Source organism: Myzus persicae, unplaced genomic scaffold (assembly GCF_001856785.1).
Source record: "Myzus persicae strain clone G006 unplaced genomic scaffold, MPER_G0061.0, whole genome shotgun sequence".
NCBI classification, from domain to species: domain Eukaryota; kingdom Metazoa; phylum Arthropoda; class Insecta; order Hemiptera; family Aphididae; genus Myzus; species Myzus persicae.
In genome coordinates, this window is record NW_019104115.1 from 103,660 (window position 1) to 121,304 (window position 17,645).

Below are 17,645 nucleotides of genomic sequence, written 5' to 3' on the forward strand. Positions count from 1 at the left end.
CGTGTTTAATAAACACAATTTATTTAAAAATGCATTTTCAATTTTTTTTTTTAATTATACAGCTTGATCATACAAACCGGTATTTACTTAATCTATATTACACGATATATGTTTATACTTTATTTAATAAATTATTAATAGAATATTTTAATTAGATAAATGTGTATATATTGCATAGAATAGACGAGGTCTGCTATAGAGTATAGGAGCAGTGCTATTAGTTTTATTATGTGCACACGTCTTATAGGCAAAATATTATTTTGAGAATTTTGATTAGGTGCATAAAAATGGAATTTCCATTGAGTAGATTATAAGTGATAACTTTTAAAGGTAACTTATAAGTATTAAAAGTTTTTATGAGTTTAGTGGAGTGACTGCTGAATGCTTATACACCACTTCACTAATTTTTTTTTCAAATATTTATGACTATCTGTACAAATACTCATTTGAAAAAATATTTAATTTGTATACGTCAAAAAAATTTAAAAATTATTCTGCTTCGGAAATTGGAGTATTATGAAATAAAAATTAATGTGCGTGTTTTGGGTACACATAGGTGAAATGAAACTCTATTTTGTAGATGTAAGAAGTTTGAATTAGGAGTTTGATATTTCCTCCAATTATAATATGAATAATACAAATTTATATGATTGTATCCACCTTTTCTCATATGAATCAATGGAGTAATACTGTTTGTTGTATCATTTTCTTTATGATAAATAGCAACTCCTGCAGATCAAACAGTCGATTGCTTATATTCGATAATACATTTGAAAATAAATACATTTAAATACTCATCATGATGTTTCCAGGTCACTGATAAAATGTATAGGCTGGAGTTATGAAGAACGATATTCAAGATACCAGTTAAATGAGCTTACAAAAAAATATACGAACTTTGATAGTTTATAAAGACTATATAAATTGTCAACTCTCTTCTCTTCTGATTTATAAAATTGTAAATTCGTTGGTCAATTGTCTCCAGAGGATTTTTGTGAACCTCTTGGATTCATCATAAAAAGTAAAATCGTCATCTCAGAATAAATCATAATGAAGAGAATTTCAAGATTTGAAACCCTTGATAACGTTACTGCTTAGAGAGTGAATGTGAGTGTCTTTTCTCATATTCATAAGCCACCTCACACATCAGAGTACGTGCTGCTTTGTGATTTATAATTATTCGTCACACAAGCACACACTATTGGTAAAATGGTAGATAAAAACATCTCAAGTAAATAGTTTTGGTCTCATTAAGGTGATGGTTGATGATATTCTTGTAACTAGAACTGCTGATGAGTAGATGTTATGAGCGTTTGACACCAGCGTCAGTGTCTGTTTGATTTTGTTCAATACGAACCAATTTTACCTTTGCACCATTCGCCAACCCATCTGATTCATTGATATTAGTTGTTATTAAATAATTAACTTAAACATGGAAATCGTTTCATATGGTACTCTATCATTGTCAGTCAGTGACATTTAATGACATTTTTGTCATAGGAGAACTTTTTGACTTGCTGACGTGCTCACAAACAACTGACAAATACATTATTTGCTATGAAAACAATTTTATCAGTGGCAGCACTTAAAATTCTATGCCTACACTCACTTTCTGACTAATTATATTAAATAAAGGGATTACTCTTGGACAGGGGCCATTTATTTGCGTTTTGGTAAGCAATTGTGTCTATGTTCATGATCTTGATGCTTGTTACATAAGTTTGTCACATGACCTAGTGCAGCTAAAAACACTATGTCATAAAAATTCATGCCATAAAGTAGGTACTATAATATTTTATTTTGATAATTGGTAAATTGCAGTAGCCTAAACTGGTGGCAGTTGCCGTAAATCACCAATGAAAATTACATCAGCCCTCCAAAAATTACATTGAAATTATTCGTAATCTATTGCTAACGGTCGTTGACTTGTATTATTAATTTGAAACTGATCATGCTTATTTCGTCTAAGCCTTCTCTGTAGCCTCAAGCACTGTCAGAATCTGTTTTACCCATGGTTTAAACCAGGGATCCTATTATCTTATAAACACTGTACCGTCTGTACCCCTTTTTATGAATATATTTTTTTAGTACCCCTTTCTTAGTTACTAAACTAAAATACATATTAAAAAAATAAAAGACTTTTAAAGAATTTTTTCCTTGTTGGTTTGTTGGCCAGACAGACTCGTACCACTTAAAACATTTCGAGTACCCCCAAAGGGTACGCGTACCACAGTTTGAGAATTCCTGGTTTAAACGATTGATTTTTAAACGATGTGCCATGGCATACTTGTGTACCTCAATCATTATCTAGGTGAGTCATGAGTTTTTTTTGTAATTATTTAACTTAATAAAAATGTAATACAGTAAAATATAAATTTATAAGAATATATATATATTTATACCTCATAAAGTACAAATTTGTTAATCTAATTAAGAGCAAAAAATTAAATAATGGCAAAAAATGCATGGCTGACACTTGTGCAATGAAAGTATTGAGAATATCACAGTGTGTCGTATTTAATAAAAAGGTTGAAAACCACAATATTTTAAATTGTAATATTTTAATGATTTTAGATTTTAAAAATATGTAGATAAACACACAATTGTTGTTCGTGTCTAGGTAGGTACCCTCCATAGAGGTTTCCCTTCAAAAATATATTGTGTCGTTCAAAAAGTTAAAAAAAAATTTTAAATGTTTAATGATAAAATTGTAAAAATATAATATTTTTTTCAAATTACTTCAAATTACGAAAAAAAATTAATTTTTGAAAACTTATACTTTTATGATGTAACGAGTGTTAAATGTTAAAAGAATCACACTGTATATAATCTATATTCACGTTTAAAATAAACTTAATATCATTTATGTATGTGGTTTACTAATATTATAACTTCATAATATCATAATATAGTTATAAAATACACGCATATATGCAATATGTATTACCTATGTAGTATGTATATTATTTTGTAGTTATTTCACATGGTTATTTATTGGTCTACGTGGTGTGAAACATGCTTTCGCATAGTGTAGATATACATTATATTATTATATTATTATACCTATAATATTTAAACTATAGATTGCAGTCTATACACACTATTTAAAAAAATTCTATGCGGATATTAACCAACACAAAAATGTATGCTGTTCCGATCGATGAGCAAATGAATAAAATATGTATTTTAGAAATAAAATAAAATAAGAAAACCCACCACTTTAACCTTCAACTTAACTAACGCACGACAAACGCAGATGATGTACCGATGAACAATAACAATTCCAATATATGTGTGTATAGATATAGTTTTTAATTAATTGAAGAAGCCGCCAAAAAGTTATATTAAGGGCTTCTCGTACCGCACAAACATCTGCAGTGTGTATACCAAATTGTATTGGAAACGGTCGTATCCGTAAACGTCGATTGTAAAAGTATAATTCGGTTATGTGCGTTAAATTATTATATATTATTCATTAGCTAATCGTAATTGGTTTTTTTTTAATATTATAATAAATCGATAATTATAAAATATCCACTTGTGCAGGGTTGATTTTTCTTTATCTGTGGTGCGCGTACGTGTAGTTGAGTGTGTATATATTTTAATATAAATGATATAATATATATATATATATATATTTCATATATACATGTATATTAAATATTTATCAATACGTTAGCATTTTCTTCACGGTGAGCTGATAAAAACCCGAGTCTTACATACTGATAACCACTCGTACATATTTTTTTTTTATAACTACGATGAGAATAGGCTCGGTGATAACCTCGAGTAACCCCATTATAACAGGTAGGAGGTTTCCGAAGAAATAAATATGTAAAAATATGGTTACCTACTTATAATAATAATTGATGGGCAATACGAGTATAATAATAACTAGTATTTTAGTATATTAGTAAATTAAGATATTATTTCCTATTAGTCATTCTACTGGCCAAGGAATAAAGCAATCGAGGAACATGAAGAGTACCTATTCTAAAAGACCAAGCTTTATTATTATATTTTGATATTTCATCAACTCGATGGACGTTATTTGCATCACTGTAATAAAATGCATTATTTATTAGACGTTTAATAAAAATATTATACATTTTAAGAATATGTCTAATATTACGAGTATTTTTATAATATTATGAAAATATGTTAATCTATATAGTTTAAATAATAGCCTGTCATAGTGAATTGATAACAGACACATTATAATACGCAAATATTAATTTGAATCAATAATGTATATTAATTAAAGTCAATATTTCAAACAACACATTTGTAAGACAAATGGCTATTTTCTTGAAATGCAATATACCAAGTGCAGTTACTTAAGAAATAAACTAGTTTTCAAAAAATGTATAAATGTTGAAAGATTTATATTAATTTTTTGTACAAATTCAGGAGACAATAAGTTAAATTATTATAGTCGTGGATACAAGTACATTGTATAATTATTCCATCAAAGGTTCAAGGTAAAATTAGGCTTAATCGACATAACGTACATTTAAACAACTATTTTTTAAATTTTATCTAGATTGCAAAATATGCAAAACCGTTTACAGATTTGTTTATGTGTATAACCATTAACCACATATTGTTAATATTTATGGCGCTAATAAAATTACATTAATCAATCGATCATGAATACAGACTCCTTCCTCGAAAGAAATTAATAAATTATTATTGCATTTTACTATTGTATAAAGACGAGTTTTATGAACCATAATTTTTAGTGTTGTGTAATTATACACGTTTTGTATATAGGAGCATAATAATCATATTTTGTTAACTGATCTCGATGCTTAGGTTAAGTTTAAATTGTGTGATAATAGAATGGGCATAAATATGTATTAGTTAAAACATACAAGTTTAAGACATCCATTTTACTTAAGCATTTGAGAAAATAATTAACAAATACTTTCTATATTTGAATAAAATACTGTTTACTTTTCCTACTCGTGAACAATTAGCATCATTTATTTTTTAAATTTAAAAATCAAACATTTACAATTAGAAACCTTTTTTTGGACATTTAACATTTTTCATAATAAGGATACTAGATTAAAAAAATATATAGTGGTTAGTTTATCCTTATATGTTGTAAATAAATACATCAGTAAGCTCAATTTATAATATTATATTTCCTAAAATATGGGAAAATTCTTCCCTTCAGTACATATTATTTTTAAAATAGCTTTTGCACACTTTTGCTGAATTTGTTTATATTTTATAAAGAAGCTAACATTGATAATTATTTAAGACAATTAAAATTGAAAACTATTAAAAGATTGCATTAGTTATTATGTAACATTATAACAGTATCACCCAGACACCAGCCATTTAATATAGGCATTGGCAAAATAACACTAGGTCAAAAAAAAATGCTAAGTCTAATGTCACTAAAATGTTTGACCAATAAAATTATTCAACAAATAATATAACTTTTAAAAAAATGTTCATTATTATTTTTTATATAATCAAATTTGAGTAATTTGAGTAACTGACTGTAGAGTGTAGGTACTAATTATTTATTAAATCTGATATTGATGATGTACCCTTTAAAATTACAAAATTATTAATATATATTAAGAATTATTATGTGTCTTATCAAAATTTATTTTTTAAGAAGCCTAATGCCTCTATAAACGATTCAATAATAATTAATAATCGTCTATAATCATAAAAACCAAATCCACTAGTTAGTAAATCAAAAATTACTCATAGATTATCCTCGCAGGTCCTAGACTGGAGCTTAAATGGTGTCGCTATCTCTTCAAATATGTAATGATTACAAAACATACATAATATAAATTGTCATCAATGGGTTTCTTCTTTCATACATTTTCCTGAGTTATTCCTATTATGCTTTTTTATTCACTTATCACATTATGCTTTTTTATCAAGTTGATAAAAATTGAATATTTCAATATTTGTATATGTTAAACAAAAAAATTAAAAATTTATAGATATGATAACATTTTCAAAATATTTTGGCTATTTTTAATATATTCATAGACAATTTATTTATTTTTTTAAAGAACATTTTGATTCTTAGTGAATTCTTCATTAATATGAAGTTTGTTTTTTTTTTAAATTTATTTTTGTCTGTTGGAGCTGTGAAAATTCTTCGATTTTCTACTTCAACATCTTTTCTAGTAGAAAAATGAATCCACCTAGTTGGTAATTTGAGGTGTTCAAAGTAAAAAAATCACAATAGTTTTGAAACAGTCAAGAAAAACAAAATAAATATGAAATTAAGGAAAAACTGTGATTTTTACCCAAAACCAGGTTTCGAAAAGATCGACTTTGTTTTTTGATGTAACACTAAAAAACCCGTATAAATCTACATATAATACAATTGTCACTAAATGTTTCTATTGGTATTTTCTATACACAATACAATTTTCCAAATACTTAGACTTTCCCGAACTTTTTATAGGCATAATAAAATGTTTTAATTATTGCCGATAAAAAATTGTATATAATACATTATATATAAGGTTCTTATAGGCTTTTAGCTACCTCTTGAGGAAATTAAAAAAAGTTGAGAGTAAATCTACAATAATGTTATTTGAGTGTCTGAAGTTGGAATTTTGATACAATTATTTTGAGTTAGAAATTCATAAAACAATGTTTTTTTTGAAATACAAAATACAAAATAATATTACAAAATAATACAAAATTCTCCATAAGTTTCCCTGCATTAAAAAAAAAAACAGGAAAGTCAAATACATTTTTTATGGGCGTTTGAAGTTAAACATTGGATATTTGGACAAATTAATACAAGATGTCAAAATAATTAGTTCTTATGGCAGTAATGTCACTCCATTACTCATAAAATATAATCAACACCCCTCTTAACAATTTTTAAATACAATCAAAAATATTATTATAAAGTATAAACCCACTTCTCAACTAAGTACAGCGTTTTTAATTGAAATTATACACATGCACTTTATTGTGTTATTGAATATTTTCAATTATCTGACGTAATGGACTTGTTCAATAGGTATCGAAATGAATGTGTTTTTTTTTCTATAATATAATAACTATTGACATTTTAAGTGTAAATACTAAATAGTGAATTTAAGTATTTAACCACAAACCGGATGTCAATATTAGTTACGACTGATGTCGCACAACATACAGTTGAAATATAACTAAGAATTTATTATAAAGATAGGTTGGTGGGTACATACTAATATTTTATCAAAACGATTTTAATTCAGTTTATTCAGTATTGAATATTATTAATAATTATTATAGTTATCTTATTTATATCGATTCGTATGGCTCACACGTGACTTAGTTTCCTTTTGTTTATTACACGTACTGCCTGTATAATTAAGTCAGGAACACGATTTCAAAAGCTAAGTTAATTGGAATATTTATATCACTTACATTTCTGTTATATATATTTATCAGCAACGGCTATAACACGATATTATGCAGTTGCATTTTAATTGGACATTCCAAATGATAATATTGTAATTTCCTTTCGTTACGTTCCATGATTTTGTATATTTACATAATTTTTAATATTTTTTAATAACAAGACTGGTGTAATGAAATCCATCCAAAACGTATTAAGAAAAAAAAACATTTTTCATTTCTAATTATCTATAATTACACACGTATAACAATATGTGATACAACAAAAGAAAAAAATCTAATAAATTACTAATCGTGAATCGTGAATATATAAAATATAGGCATAATTTGTCGAGCTGATGTGTATTTAAGAAAAATAGTAAATAAAACTTAAAAGCACCCCCAACAATTATTTGTGTAATTTGTCATTACAACAATTTGACGTTCTACAAATCTACAATGCTCTTTGAATCCTCGACGAAAATTTGACAATCGAAGTAATGCCCACAGCTGATAATATAATGTTGTATAGCCATTAGCCGTATAGATAGGTACCTACCACTGTCACTACAGATATCAAACAGGCTAATTCGAAGTGTTTGTTATAAAATAAAATGATCAACTACCCATTTCCGAGCAGGTATACCCAAAAGTCATATTATATAATTGCATAATATAATAGTACATAATTCAGACACCGAAAATTGTTCTTAATTATTTTATTTCCACTAACGTTGACTGCAAAAAAGTGTAAAATGTTGATTTATTGCAATCAGAAGAATATTGACTTTAATTAGAATAATATTTTATAGATCCTAGTGTTCGTATTATTATTCCACAGCGAAACCTGGTGCAATAGGTAATCATTAATCAACTGCTGATAAATGAACAAAAGACATCTAGTGATAATTAAATAAGCTATACATAAAATAATATAGCTGTATAATAATTAAATATCTTATATTCTTATCAAATGTTATACAGAACAGAAACCTGTACAGTATACACGCGCATATACATGTGGATATGGTTTTGTATAAAACGATGTTAATAGGATATCGGTATTGAGTTTATTTTGTTTTATAAATCATAAGTAATCATAAAGTTATATAACACCATTGGTATATTATTTTAACGTTTCGATTGAATCTTTTCTTTGTATTCTATACAGAATACCTTCATTGTATAATAAACTATATACGGATTATTGACCGAACGCCATCATTGTTATTTAACTCACGGAAGTTAAATAACATAATATTATAAGATTGTTCACATTATTATTTATAACTTATAGGTAAAATCACATAGGTGTCTGTTTTTATAAAAAATAAAATAAAAGTAATCTGCTCTATATTGTAAACATGTTACAATATTATACTGCGTTTCATTTTAGATTCTAAAACCGAAGAACGTAGATATTAGTAATGAGTAATGAGTAATGACTAATGACTAATGTCAAATGTTATATATTACTATCCCGACTAGGACTTTTCAGTAGTTTCCTAAGTTTAAGGACAAAATAATATATCCGTTGCAATATTTTGAAGACATCTCCAAGAGTGTGGTACTCGTAATCAGCTATGTTTTAACAGACATTTTTTTTATTTGAAACAAACCTTTTAAACTAACTTCAATAATGCAGGTATTTCACTATAGGCAGCTTATATCGAGGTGAAACGAGAAGTATGTCCAACAACCTGTGTATTTTACCTAGTTTTGATTTTTTTAAATTCTTTACCTAGTTATTAATATAAATAATTATAATAATAAAAGATGTAAATAGGAAGTGTCCCTACTGTGACGTCTTCCGTAAATAATAAAATTGACTACAGTATAAATTATATTCACTTCTCATGTATTATCCTTAATGTGCCCTTGAGAACAGATTGTATTTACCTTAAGAAAAAAAGGTTATTTAGGTAGGTGTTTGGCTTTAATTATTTTACGTAAATATTTAATCTAATATTTTGTATTTCTTTCACATAAATGATACTGTTAAATAAAGATGATGTAGGTAATGGCAATTAGTAATATATTATACCTATACTTAGTATTTTAAATAATTTAAAAAAATATTCCCCAACTGAAAATTTTATCGTAAAGGTCAATTTGTTGATAACGTTATTTATTATTATTAAGTGTAAATATGAATAATTAAATATTTGCAAGACTTGGTATTTATTTATAAAATGTAATATTTCCACATCAAAGAATTTAAAGCGTATGGACAAAGAATAGAACAAAATTACTATAATGTAATATAATTCATATTTTGTTTGAATCTACTATAATACCTAATACCTATCTTATTCTGTAGTATAGGTTTCGACTACAATAATAAATTGTATCATAAATAATAATAAATTGTAATGTAATTAAATATAATTATTATTTATGGGGAATTCGTTTAAAATTAAATAATTTTTTATTGCTTTATGTTGAAAATTAAAAACAATAATTAGATACATATTATATGTATGGCGTTATTTTTACAGTTTATGTTTGGAATTATTTTACAAACCACTTCAATTAAAGTAGCTTGGTTAGCCCCTCTTTGTGTGCAATACTGTACAGTACAACAATTGAATTAAGTGTTATTTATATAAATGCGTTTAAATTGTACGAAAATAAATTGTGAAAACAACATAACTTCACTTATCCACACAACCACACTAAATTAATTTGACTAATAATAAATGTACAGAAAAAGTATGCATTATGAAATAGGTATTTTAAAAATAAAAGCTGAAATACTTAGTAAAACATGTAGTTAGTATATGATAAAATAATTTAACTTAAATATTATAATGTGAATAGTGATAAGTTGTTTTCAATAAGTATACAATTAAAAATTAAGGTTAAATAATAAAATATAGAAGTATAATTAAACAGCAGTTGTATTTGTGGCTTGGCTCGGTCGTACGTTCAATCTGCGGCAACGCTCTGAGCGTACTCACCGGCCGTTGTTGATAGCACTCGGATGGGTGACAACCGGGGTTTTTAACAACAAATCCTTGCCACACATACAAAACGTGTTCCAACCAATCGTTCCCCCACACAGTACCAGGGTAATGTGTGGCAACTAAGGCAACCTAAGTAGTTGAAGCCTTAATCCAAATTTAAAAAAAAAATGGATCTATAATTATCTAATTATTATTATTTTCTTAAATAATATACTATATAGTTTTTTAAATATTGAATTAGACACAATAATCATGACTACATAACAAAAGAAGTTTGCTTAGGATGAATACTGATACAGCTTGATAAGTAGGTGATATAACTAATAATCTACAAGTATATTTGGACATTTTATGTTCAGCGATTTAAATATTTATTAAGTCATATAACATACGCGTGTTAAATATTGATTAAACTTATCACTTATCAGCTATTATGAGGTTAGGTATAGGGGGGCTGCAGCATACTGCAATACAGTCATATACAGTTTAATTATACCAATCAACATTAAATAATAACTCAAAGACTTATAGTTTTATATTTATTTATAATTTTTAAAATAAATTGAATATAAAAAACCATGTAGTAAAAACCACTAAATTTATAATTTAGGCCGGACTGAAAAATAAGGCCAAAAGATTATACCCGGACTCCAAAATTCCTAAGTAGGGCTTTGATACTATACAATCATTGTATATGATTATGAGCAAAAACCATCAGACTATAATATTCTAAGTATATTTTATAATATTATTGTGATTAAAGTATTTATTTTACTATATTAGGCTTTAGTAAGTACTAAATTATGTTAATTTCATTTTTGACCGAAAAAATGAATTTGAAAAATTCATTGTATGTATAAAATATATTAATATTCTTGAGGAGTTTAAAGTACCTATGAATAATATTTTTAATACAACAAAATAACTTAAATCATTGATCTTGGTTTCAATATGTGATTTTGTCCGAATTTGAACTTAAAATATCTATAAGAAACAAATTTTTGTGAAGTTACCCTCTAGTATTTTTCAATTTCCACTTACAACTACTTACGAGAAACCTTGCACTACGTGTTCAAGTTTTTTGACTGAGCAAACATTTTTTTATCAATATTAATAAATTTAAAAATTTAAAAACTAATAAAAACCGAAAAATTCATATGCCTTTAAGTACATAGCTTACCATGACTCAACATATTTTGAAAACCGACGCATAAAAAATGCTTATATATAACACTCAGGGAAAATTTCATGTATTTACAGTCATTTTTTTAGAGTTATTTAAGTTAATAGAGAGATACAATAAAAACCAAAATCAATTTTGTCGAAAACCAATTTTGTGTAAAAATTCCGCATTTCAAAACTACTAGGAATTGTAAGATTCACTTTCCCACTGGATAACTAACTGAAGTTTTCAAGTTGAAAATCGAAGCATTATTTCAATTACTTATCATGTACATAGACACAAAAAAATAAAAAAATAAAAAACACACATCATTGTAAAATCATCGCTCCTCTCAGAATCTAAAATGTTTGAAGTTTTAACTACCTACAACACATTTACTAATGTTCGTCATTTTTAGTCAAATTTGAGTTTCAAATGATTATAAAAAAAAAAGGTATGGTGACTATCTAAAGAAATCTTAATATCTATACATTTATGAAGATCATTGTATTAAAGTTTTTGACTTACAAACAATAATGTAATCGAACACAAATAAAAAAGAAAAAATGGATTGTAGATTCTGATTCGTCTGTAAATAGCACAAAAGGATACATCATATTTTTAAAATTCTATCGTAACTCTAGGAAATGCTAATATAAATATTTGGTGAAAATTGTAAGTCCCCAAATTATATCCGTATATAATTGACTGAGAATATTAAAACTATAGTGTAAAACATAATATTATGATATAAATGTAAATCATCTCAGACTTCAGTAGAGCTAATTATAAAAATAATATTGTAGTCGTAGGAAAATAAATCACGTGGTTATACTGAAATTTAAATTTATTCATTTCATTTGCTTTTATCTTGAATATAAAATAACCTATATAGATACTGCGAAGTGTGCATATTTGATATTAAACATTTACGTATGCTACATTTTTGTGCTAAAGGCATTGTTTTTTCGTTATTAAAATTAACCAAAACGAAATACCTTCTACAATTATACAAATTTTTTTATACGTTTGATAAATTGTAAGGAATATAATATATTACATATATAATACATTATATTAAGTAACTTTTCTTACAGTCTTACTTCGGTTAATTAGTTACTGTCCTGTAGGAGATAATGATATTATGTAATAATAAATTTAAGTTGTCAAGTTATTACCTATTAATAATTATCATAAATTAGATTAATAATTTAATGATCACACAAAATGAAGAAGGAAATCAATTATTATTAAATACCAAAAGCTTTAACTAAATGATTTTACAACTACCTATATACATTTTATACATAAGGTAAATTATTAATTATATTTATGTTTATGACAGTATAATATATTTTATAGGCATGACAAAAAACATTGAAAATGATAAACAACAAAAGATTTTGTGCAAAGCGAGTGGTCAACATAATAATATGAACTCTGAGCTAGATGTAGTGATTAAGTAAATCACAAGAACAGCTGGTGCGCGTTTGGAAAATATGTTGTTGAGTGAAAATTGTTAGATTAAAATTTGTAAATTACGAAAGTATAAAAATTGGTACAAAATTGATACTAAAATAAAATCTCAAAGATTTTAATTTAGGTATGCCTGTGTTTACACATAATAATAGGTATGTTAACAGTTAACATTCTTTTAATAATTTAATTATTGTAGCTTTAAGCTAGCTTATATAGATTGGGATAATAACATGTCCTACTTATAAAATATTTAAATTTTAAATTCAAATCAAATCCATACTTAAAACTGTAAACTATTTGGGTGACTAAAAAATGTAATGAATCTTCTTAACAACTTGAGCAACATTAGAAGTGATCAAAAAAAAAATGTTACAAGTATAATAAAATACTAGTATTTTTACTTTTATTGTTTACTGTTTAGCTATAATATGTACCTACTATAGCTGATCGTATGTAAGTAAAATCAGGTATAATGAAACTACAAACATTTTGATTAAAGCTACTAAATTCTGCACAAATAAAAATATATAATTTACCAAAATGAATATTTGATAATGGACTTAATATTTTTTTTTACATTTAATTCACGCCACTTAAAATAAATAATAAGAATTCGTTACTTGAAGTGGTTTGTAATATTTACATACCTAACCTAATGCATTTGAGCATTTGTTTGTTATAGAAAGATGAGACGCAGCCTCTAAATTGTGGCTAAAAGATGATTTATATTATTTTATTTAATAAATTGAACAAACCAAGATCAAATGTTGCAAATTTCTACAACACCGAATTAGAACTACGTAGGTAAGCATTAATTGTTTAACAGTTCTGTAAAAGTGTGAGAGACCCTCTCCAAGGAATAAAAATTTGTCTGTATAAGAAGATTATGTAATATATTCTGATATCGGTCTTAAAATTACTTCAGAAACTGATTTTATAATCATGTGTGTGTTTTTTTGTAGTTGTACAACATCGTATATTAAATTACTATAGTATAAATTCAAATATATCGTAATATATACTTAGAAATATAGTCTTGACAGAATAATTTTACGTATATCCGATGATTACATATATTCCATTGAATTAACACTTACATTACAGTGAATTATTCAATGACGAGTCTTCTCTCATCTTCTCTTCTCTATCACTCAGGTCTCAACACCAGCTCCTGACTACTGTACTGGCAGAACGGTCACTTTCTCTCTTTTTTTTTCATATGAAATTTGGCCATTTCCGTTCTCGGTTTTTTTGAAAAATGTTTAACTTATTAATTATTATAAGTAAGTCTTAAATACATACAAGTGTGTATACACATTGATAATTATGTTCAATTATACAATTTCAGCGGTACTTGTTTGTATAGTAATACGTAAAGTATTTCTTTTTACAAAATTGTATTCGTATGGTTGTCCAAAAGACCTTTGACCTCCAGATAGGAACTATTGTGATTTGTGATTCTAGACATGTATGGAAAAAGTAAGGTATCTATCTCAAGTATAATGGCAGCATTCCAATAGTTTTACCTTAGGTTTTAATTTATATCAATAAATAAACATTAGCATTATATTTGATTGTTAATATACCTATTTCAAGATATTTCAATTTAAATTTGTGATAATATTATGTTTAATATGTAAACATTGTATGTCATATACTTGTAATATGTTTATTTGCTTATTTAATCTGAACTCCAACTTAAATACTGATAGGTAGGATATAATTTATAATATATAACAATAAACTATTGTTATACCGTGTGTCATGTAATGGCTATACCAATATTCTAAAAGTAGCCAGTAGGTATAGTAATAGTAGTCTTTATAGTATTGTATTTTCAATAGGAAGAAATAATCCCTTATGTGCATGTTGGTAACCACAGGTGGTTGTCAGCCGTTTTAAACCAATTTATTAGTGTTGACGATAAGGTCACTACCTAGTGCAAACAAAGATTTATTTTATGACTCATCAAAATGTCAGTATAATATGTAATATATAAAATATAGAATATTCATATATATTTCACCTTATGCATTTCTGCGACAAAAATAAAAAACTTAAGCTTAGCTGTAAGTCATAACATAAGAAACAGTTGTGGTAAAATATTATATTTTAAATTGCATTATTATAATTATTATTTAGGTACTATTGTATTTATTATTTAAGACTTTTTTTTAATTAATTGACTTTTTATTAGTGTGGCACCTTTTTGGTCGGGAATTTTTTTTTAGCATTCGATGGGGATAGATCATAGATCATACAGAAATTTCCTAATGGAGCGATTTTACTACTTTATACGATTTTCAATTTAAGGATGGTTCGAAGAAAATTCTCAGAACTTCTTTAATATGTCTGGACAATTTTACTCCAAACCTATTTAGTTTTTTGGTGTAACTCAAAAACTAATAATCGTAGTTACTTTAAATTTTCATTGAATGTTTATCTTATCATTTTCTATACTTGATATAATTTTGAGAGTAGGCAGAAAAAAGTCCACTGAAAAAAATTAAATATAAATGTGAACACATGTACCTATACTCTACTCTTAATTAGTAATTAATAATTCATACACTATTTTAGTCAATATAGGCGATTTTATATCCTGATACTCAATTAGTAATAAACTTTTTTTTTATCTATTTGTTCAATGAAAAATTTCAAATATAAACAATTTCATGTTTAAATATGGTTTCTGCTGAACTATTAATTATATATAAAAAACAACTTGTAAAAACTTGTAGACTCATGGTCTAGTGGACAAAGGCGTTGAGTGTAGAGTGTGATAAATTTGAATTTATTGTAAGTAAGTATGTTAATACCACACCCAGTGTCATAGTCAACTGACATAAAATAATAATAAATCAAAATAAAATAATAATCATTGGTTGTGAAACTGAGTAAGATATAACTTTTTTTGGTAAAAATTTACCCGGGGAGTGGGGACAACACTGGCTCCGTAAGGAGAAAAGTCGTGGATTAACGTTTTAAAATGTTAAATTGATATAACTTAGAATTTATAGTTTAGAACAAGGTTTCTCACAAGTAGTTCATACTAGAACCAAAAATGTATAACCATAGTTTTTTTTATTAATATTTAAAGTTTAAATTTTGACGAAATTAGTTTTTTGAATTCAATGATTAATTTATATCATTGAATTCAAATTTAACATGCCTATTTCAGTGACCTTTCTAGCTCTCTAGATACCTACTGTACTGCAGAGCGGTAGTAGGAAAAAAACACGGGAAAAAGAACAATTTTTAAAAATTCAAAATATACTAATTAATTATAAAAATTTTAAAAAAAATGCATATATTTGTGATTAGTGTGTAAAGTAGTCACTTATTATGCACACATTTAAACATTTTAAATATATCAAAAATAATCAAAAAAAAAAAATTACAAAATTATTGAATTCCCTAAAAACGGTCGGGATCCAATCCCCTTAAGAAAAATATACATTTAAATTATTGTTAATTGTTAATTAATATTATTATTAATATATAAATATAATATAACATAAATGTATTTTTTTTGAAACATCTTGTTTTCATTTCATACAATTATAATAAATACAATATAACTTGTTTTATAATAGAGAGTAAAATACAGACGCAGTAATGACTTACGTCAAACACAGTTCACGATGCATATAGAATATGGCCTAAATCCGACCCCTTAAAAATGGTTTTGTCAATTTCAACAGGTTTAAATAACAATAATCATTAAAGTAGTAATATATATAATTATTAAACCCATTATTATGGACATATTATCCTTAGTATAGAAGTTAAATAACTCAAAACGTACTCGTTTAAATTTTGATTCTGACACGTCAAAATAAACACGTCGCTAAATCATTTATCATAGAAAAGAGGTGTTCAATTGAAAAACAGTTTAATCTCCATTCTCCACAGACCACAGGATAATTTTAAAATATGGTCTTTAAGTATACGTATACCTATTTAAAAATTCCAAATATCACAATGTGGACAACTGTATTATTGAAGAAAAAGGGGTGAGTATGATTTATTAATCAAACTGTTTATATATATATGCATTGTTTACTTGTTTACTGCATTAAAATGTAGATATATTTAATAAAAAATAATAATCTTACAATAAAATTATAATCATCATAATAATTATTATTTTAGTAACTTAAAACCAGGTTATTCGCTGAGCACCAAAAATTAAAAACATTCTTTGATTTGTATTGTACATCTTGCAAAACTCTATAGGAAATAAACGAAAATGTATTATACCCCAGCTTTTTTTCATTTTTAATTACCCACAATTAGGTTATTGTTTTTACATCTTTCTCTTAGTAACTTATTAAAAGCTAGTTTTATATTAATTGTATTATTAGATAACACAGTATATGTACAATGAACATTTTACTTCGCTCTGTTGAAACACTGAAAAGTAGGTTTTTCTACATTTAAATCAATTCGGAATACCTAAATAGAACATCTTAATATAAAACCAATCAAAATATTATGTTTGTTAAGGTAATTGTTTAAATTTTAATTTGTACATATAGGAACAAAAATGCACATTGGAACGATTAAGAACCAATTGTGCAAATATGTAATACATTATCATATAAAATACATCAAATGAATATTAATTACAGCAAACATCAAAACATAAAATATTT